Source organism: Geotrypetes seraphini, chromosome 2 (genome assembly GCF_902459505.1).
Source record: "Geotrypetes seraphini chromosome 2, aGeoSer1.1, whole genome shotgun sequence".
Lineage (NCBI taxonomy): Eukaryota > Metazoa > Chordata > Amphibia > Gymnophiona > Dermophiidae > Geotrypetes > Geotrypetes seraphini.
In genome coordinates this window covers 182,420,585-182,428,377 of record NC_047085.1, presented here as the reverse complement: position 1 = coordinate 182,428,377, position 7,793 = coordinate 182,420,585, and the positions used below count along the sequence as shown (strand labels likewise).

The window sequence follows — 7,793 nt, the reverse complement described above, 5'->3', positions numbered from 1 at the left end:
GAAAGATGCCAGACCTCTGGGGGAGGAAAGGGAAATGGAAGAGGAGGACAGAGATGGAAGATGGATGGTTACCACGGAGACATTACCTATTTTTTTCTGAGGCCCTCCAAATACCTACAAATCCAAAATGTAGCCCTGCAAAGGGTTTGAGTTTGAGACCACTGCTCTAAATTGTACCATTCCTTTGGGTTTTTGCAGCCCATATGCATGACCTTGCTTTTCTTAGCATTAAATTTTAGCTGGCAAATTTCAGACCATTCTTCAAGCTTTGCTAGGTCTTTCTTCATGTCATTCACACCATCTGGGGTGTCTACTCTATTCCAGATTTTGGTATTAAGCTCTTGTAAACCGTGCCGAGCTCTATAATTATGAAGAGAATGCCGTATATAAACTTAAGGTTTAGTTTAGTTTATCATACGCAAAGAGGCAATGGTATCATCAGCCCTTCAGCAATATAACTTATAAAAATGGTTAAAAAATGGAGAAGAGTATAAGAGATTGGGGAAGGAGAGAGGCTAAGGGGCAATAGGAGTACAGAAAAGGGTATGAGAGAGAAATGAAAAACAAAAACAAAATAATAAGTAGATGAGAAGTGAATAGAAAACTAAGGTGGGCTTTTACAAAGGTGTGCTGCTGAGCAGTGCATGCTAAATGTAAAGCCACCCATAAGAATAGAATGGGCGGTTTGGTATTTCGTATGTGCAGCTCAGCAGCGCACCTTTGTAAAAGGACATTTAAGAGTAGAGAGTGATCGAAACGGTAAATGAGGGTACAATCAGATTGGCAGATATAAACATTGAGACAAGAAAAGTGAAAGATTGGTGCCAGACAGATAGAGAGGCAGAAAGGAAGAAGTCAAAAGGAGAGAGAAGAAATAGAAAGGCCAACCTGGAAAAGAATTTAGGAGAAGACTGACACAAGGAAAGTGGAAAAGAGACTAGAACCAGCTCAGTTAGAAAAAAAAAAAAAATGCCCAGACAACAAATGTAGAAAAGAAAAAAAAACCCAAAAACCCCACAACATTTTATTTAGTCTTTTCATATCAGGATTAGGGCTGTTACAGATTTTTAGTGTCTTGCATAGATTTTGGGCTTGCATAGATTTTGAGTGGCTTTTTGCAGGGTTTTATGTTATTCTGCAAAGCATCTGGCACAATTTGAAAGCAGGGTGTGAGGCAAGGGTGGCTCAAAGGTGGTCCTTGTTACCCAAAATAAAAATGCTCAGGACTAATGGTCTCCACATCATGAAGAATCACAACTCAAACAAAAACCCATCTGCTTCAAGTGTTTGGAAGTGTGTGCTTATCCTGAGATAATCATCACAATTTGAATATTTTGTGTATGGTGAATTGTGGGTGGGGGGAGAGGAATAAATCCATTGTTGAAGACTATGAAATTTTTGATACAGAACTGGATGTGCAGGGATTATGTTCAGATTCTGAACATTCCTGTAGAGCAGTGGTTCTCAAACCTGTCCTGGGAGACTCCCAGCCAATCAGGTTTTGAGAATATTCCTAGTGAATATGCATGAGACAGATTTGCATACCTGTCACATTATATGCAAATCTCTCTCTGCATATTCACTTATGAGCAACTTGTAAAACTGAACGAGGTTCACCTCATCTTTGATACTTCTGCTGGTTTAAGCAGTCATGAAGGAATTTTGATAAAAATATTTTCTATGGAGCAGAGTGTTTGGAGCCATTAATAGCCATATGATTTGTGCCGTGGTTTATGTCCAAATCTTGAGAAAGCTTCAGCGAAACACAGATCTGTCTCAAGTTGGTGGACAGTACATTATGTATGAATTGATTTTTGACAGTGCAAGGACTGTTTGAATACAATTTCAGTGTAATACAAAGTGGAGAGATTAAGAAAGAGAACGTCAGCTTGGATGAATTTAAAAAAAGCATTTCAGCCTAAGTGGACAGCTGCCGCATGGTCAATTAAAAAACACAATTTTTCCATTGCAAATGATAAAAAATATTGTGGTTGTTGTAAAGATTGTTTGTATGGTTTCAAGTTTGCAATATAACACTTATTTTTAAATTTAAGTGCTAGCACATGCTATGAAGACAATTGTAATAAACTTATTGTGAGGTGATTATTAATAGTTTGTATTTTATCATATTATAGATTTATCTGAAAGGTGAGAAACAAGTGAATTGATGTTTGAAAGTATTAGGTATGATAGCTTTATTTTAAAATTCATGCTTATTCATTAGGGATATCTTGAAAACCCAACCAGCCGGAAGTCCCCAAGGACATGTTCAAGAACCACTGCTATAGAGAATCCAGACTTCACTCCCACACAGCAGAATTTGTTGAGTGATGCTATGAATTATAATGGTGGTTTTACTGAATAGCTGAAACTGGCTGGAGGGGAGAGGGTTTCTTTCTGCATAAAAGGCCCCGGTGTCTTGTATTGCTAATTTAAAAATGGAGGGACAACCAGTATGATATCTTTTAGCTTGCCTCCCTGTAGGATATAAATGGTATATAAATAATTAATAGAAAAAATAAAATAACATTTAGATGAACTACTGATCAACAGTATAGATATCTGTCTAGAAATAGGTTTCAAAAATAGCAAATTGGAAGGGTTTGGCAAGAAAAACATCCATATGACACTTTTTGGGCATTTTTCTCTTTTGAAAAGGAGCCCCAGAAGCTAGTGCTGCCACATGTAATTGGCGCATAAATGTCCATTCCTCAATGAATTCTAGAACAGGCTGTATGTTGGCTAACTGTTCTAAAATACTAACAGAACATGAGATGTCAGGACCTGGATGTTCTTCCTAAAATAAGCTTCTTAGCAAATCGGCCTTGTGGAGAGTAATTGCATAAAAGGACATGTATGATACAGTTCCAAAAAGTTCTCTTTCACATTCTCATTCTTATCAATGAAATGCTGGGCTATTAAAGACCTTGAGAAACACCACCTAAGACTCATTCCATTCATTGTCTTTAGGATTTAAGTGCTGTCTCCTCATCGGGGCATATATAAAAGACTAGCTCTCTTTATTGTGAAATATATTGCCAATGGTGTGGACATACAATAGAAGGACATACATGGCAAGACCCCCAAATGAAACGCACCATAACAGCTCGTAAGAACACCACTTGTAAGTCCAGTAGAATAATCTACATTATAAGTTGCCCTTGTGACTTAATATACGTGGGTCGTACGAAAAGAACGAATTGGGCTGAATGAGCACAAGTCACGTATTATAATAGGTAACCTCCAAGCCCCGTTGGTTCAGCATTGGGCTGAACATTCTCATACAGTTGAGGAAATGAAATGGAGAGTTATAGATAAGCTTGAGATAGAGAATGAGGGAGGGAATTGGAAGGATAAACTAAATTTTATGGAACAAAAATGGATATATCGTTTGAATACAGTCATTCTCAAGAGGTTAAATTTGGAACTAGAATGGGCCTCGTTGATTTGATGGGTTTAGAGGGGGGTTCCTCCAGGAATCTAGTATAAGGGAGTGCATAATGCAACTACAAGTAGTAGAATTAGAACTCCCCCTTCAATGCAATCGCCCTTAGACGTGATGACATCAGAGGTGCAACGCACGAAGAGAGGATATTTAAACAGGCTTTGAAAAAGCGGCGGCCATGTAAACTCAAACCCGTGGTCAAAAGGGATAGCATATAGCGAAATAAGGTAAGGAAAATTGGCTCTGTTAACAGATAGAGAAAGTATTTAATGTTAATGAAGTATAAATAAGGTGAGGATTTAAGGCACATATTGAGTAGAAACTGATATCTGTTATTGTAGAATTGCAGGGGGTTATAGCCTTGACAAAACCATTTGGTAAAACATGTTGGCTAAGATACCCTTCAACGGAAGACCACAATAAGATAAGTTATTAGTCACCTTAAAGAACGAAAAATAAATTATATTTCACAATAAAGAGAGCTAGGCTTTTATATATGCCCCGATGAGGAAACACTTAAATCCTAAAGACAATGAATGGAATGAGTCTTAGATGGTGATTTTGAGGGTCTTTAATAGCCCAGCATTTCATTGATAAGAATGTGAATGAGAATAGTTGGTGGAATAAGAGAACTACTTGCTCCATTGTTGAAATAGTTGATTTAAAGTTCTCATTGCAATATTATACTTAAACCCAGTGCTGTTTGAAAATTTATTATAGTTCCAAAAAGAACATATTTAACTTCTATTTTATAAAGACAATATAGCCATCCAGAACTACACTAAAGAGCATACATAAGAACATAAGAACATAAGAACTGCCATCTCCGGATCAGACCTTTGGTCCATCAAGTCCGGCGATCCGCACACGCGGAGGCCCTGCCAGGTGTACACCTGGCATAATTTATAGTCCACCATATCTTTATATGCCTCTCTTAAGGAGATATGCATCTAGTTTGCTCTTGAAGCCTAGGACGGTAGATTCCGCAATAATCTCCCCTGGGAGGGCATTCCAGGTGTCAACCACTCTCTGAGTGAAGCAGAACTTCCTGACATTAGTCCTGAACCTGTCCCCCCTTAGCTTCATTACATGTCCTCTAGTCCGTGTCAAATTGGACAATGTAAATAATCTTCTCTGCTCTATTTTGTCAATTCCTTTCAGTATTTTGAAGGTCTCGATCATATCCCCACGCAGTCTCCTTTTCTCAAGGGAGAACAATCCTAATGTTATAAGTCTATCCTCGTATTCCAGTTTCTCCATACCCTTCACCAGTTTTGTTGCTCGTCTCTGCACCCTCTCCAGCAGTTTTATATCCTTCTTTAGGTAGGGAGACCAATGTTGGACGCAGTATTCCAAGTGTGGTCTGACCATTGCCCTATAAAGCGGCATTATAACTTTCTCCGATCTACTCGAGATTCCTTTCTTTATCATGCCCAACATTCTATTTGCCTTCTTTGCCGCTGCCGCACATTGTGCCGACGGCTTCAGGGTCCTATCTATCAGTACACCCAGGTCCTTTTCTTGTTCACTCTTCCCCAGAGTTGCACCTGACATTGTATACTCGTATTCCTTATTCTTATTGCCTAAATGCATAACCTTGCATTTCTCCACATTGAACTTCATCTGCCATTTCTCCGCCCATGTTTCTAACCTACACAAGTCGCTCTGGAGTTCCTCTCTATCCTCCTGCGTTCTGATTGCCCGGCATAGTTTTGTATCGTCTGCAAACTTGATGATCTCACTGGATGTTCCTTCCTCCAGGTCATTGATATAAATATTAAAAAGGATCGGCCCAAGTACCGAGCCCTGGGGTACACCACTAGTCACTTTCTCCCAGTCGGAGAACTTCCCATTTATGCCCACTCTCTGCTTTCGGTTTTCCAGCCATTTGCCTATCCATCTTTGTATATCTCCCTCTATGCCATGGCTTTGTAGTTTCCTGAGAAGTCTTTCGTGTGGAACTTTGTCGAACGCTTTCTGGAAGTCCAAGTATATTATGTCCACCGGCTTCCCACTATCAATTTGCTCGTTCACGGTCTCAAAAAATTGGAGTAAATTCGTCAAACATGATTTCCCTTTCCTGAAGCCATGTTGACTGGGTTTCATCAAGTCGTGTGCGTCCAAGTGCCGGACTATGCTATCCTTGATCAGTGCTTCAACCATCTTGCCGGGGACAGACGTAAGACTCACAGGCCTATAGTTGCCCGGTTCCCCTCTCGATCCTTTTTTGAAAATTGGCGTGACGTTTGCTATCCTCCAGTCGTCCGGTATCTGTCCAGTTCTGATTGTCAGGTTTGCAAGTTTTAGCAATAACTCTCCGATTTCAACCTTCAATTCCTTTAAGACTCTCGGGTGAATTCCATCCGGTCCAGGGGATTTGTCACTTTTAAGTTTGTCGATCTGATAGTATATCTGGTCTAAGTCCACTTCAACTGTGGTGAGGCTGTCTTCTATTTCTCCTGCAAACACTTTCTCCGCTTCAGGTATTGTTGAGGTGTCCTCCTTCGTAAAGACGGACGCAAAGAAGGAATTTAGTTTGTCTGCGATTTGTTTATCTTCCTTGATGTACCCTTTTCGTCCCTCGTCGTCCAGGGGTCCCACTGCCTCTTTTGCAGGTTTTTTCCCTTTCACGTATCTAAAGAAGGGCTTGAAATTTTTGGCCTCCTGGGCTATTTTTTCCTCATATTCCTCAAATCATAATGGTCCAAAGAAGGTGTAAATGTGCACACACACCAGTTTATCCAATATGTGGAAATATTGCAAATTTGCCCCAGGTCTACTCAAATTATACTCTGGAAATGTTTATGTACCTTCTTGGTGGCACATGTACTATATAGTTTACAGGTGGAAAATACTTAAAAAAATTATCCCCTGAAGGACTAGTAATAAAATATTTTGAGTCTCACTTAATAGACTACAAACCTTCATGGACTATACTAAAGAAGCTTCACTGGCTTCCAGTGCAATTTTGCATAAAATTTTGGCTTTTTCGCTAAGATCATGTATAGTATCTGTTCTTATCAGTTTAATATCAGATATGTCCCTAATCTAGAAAAAAAATGAGATAATAAAATTGGCATATCAGGGGATATATGGTGAATTGCCCAGATACTTTAATGAAATCTTACACATATACAAGCCAGGACGTACATTGAGATCTGAAAGTCGAATGTTGTTAGATGTGGGAAGATGTGAAGAGGAATATTATGTTGATACAGCAAAATCCTCTTTTTCAGTGGCTGGCCCAGTTATGTGGAATGATATACCTGGGAATTTATGTTTTTGTGATAATGCTTTGAGGTTTAGGAAATTGTTAAAAACTTATTTTTTTTTTGTCCAGGCATTTAATTGAAAAGAAGTTCTATGAACTTCCTGTATTATTATTACAGCTTATGGGTGATGTAAATGATGTGGCATTTGTTTAATGTTAATTTGTTCAACTAATTATGAATGTTTTATTGTAAGCTGCCTAGGTTTTAGGCGGATAATAAATATTATAAATACATAAATAAATACTATTAGCAATTAACAGTGTCCTTCATGCACAAAATGAGGCTGGTGCGCAATAGTCAGGGCACTTTTTATTTTTATTTTTTTTTAGCAGGGCTCCTAGGCTCTGGAATAGCTTGCTATTTTCTTTAATGGGGATGGACAGGTTTTCCAGAACAAAAGTAAAGGGCTACTTATCTGACCAGGCTTTTCATTAGGTAAACTGGTTTTAGTGCCTCTACATGGAATATCTACTCAAGCAACAAGAAGCAGAGCTTATCAACAAGGTCTATGAACTTTACCCAAATTTCATTGACCCTTGGACCACCTCCTCAGAAGGCAGACAAAAGAGTGCTCATTGAATGCCATGCATATTTTTACTCATGGACACTCTGGGCAACAAACAAAGCTCCCAATTTCTACCGGCAAAATGAAATCTAGCCTATGGAAAAGGCTTGGATTACTGTCCTATAACGAGATCTACATTATCAAAATAAAATAGTGGACAATATTGTGTACATTAACTTATATAGAACCTTTTATTTATTTTAACTCTCCCATACCTCCTTCCAAATTTAACTCATCTCCCTATATTTCATATGCATGTGATCAGGGATGGCTCAAGGAACTGTGGTGCCTTGAGCCAACTTTTGCTTTGGCAGCCCCTTCCAATATCAGTGAGCACCCTCACCCCACCCCCCACACACATACATTAACTCCCTTCTAGCCAGCCACCTTGACTAAATAACCCTGACACACCCCAGGGGTCCCAGTAGTTGTGGGTGCAGGACTGACCCCCAGTTGCTGCTGACCTAGTGGCTGCCTTCTTCCAAATGGTGCAACTAAGTGTGTGTGTGTG

General features: G+C 39.3%; 1 pseudogene; it reads left to right on the top strand.

Annotated features, from left to right (window-relative positions):
• Positions 1–6,417: 6,417 nt before the first annotated feature.
• On the top strand, positions 6,418–6,560 carry LOC117356096 (annotated as a pseudogene).
• Positions 6,561–7,793: the final 1,233 nt, after the last annotated feature.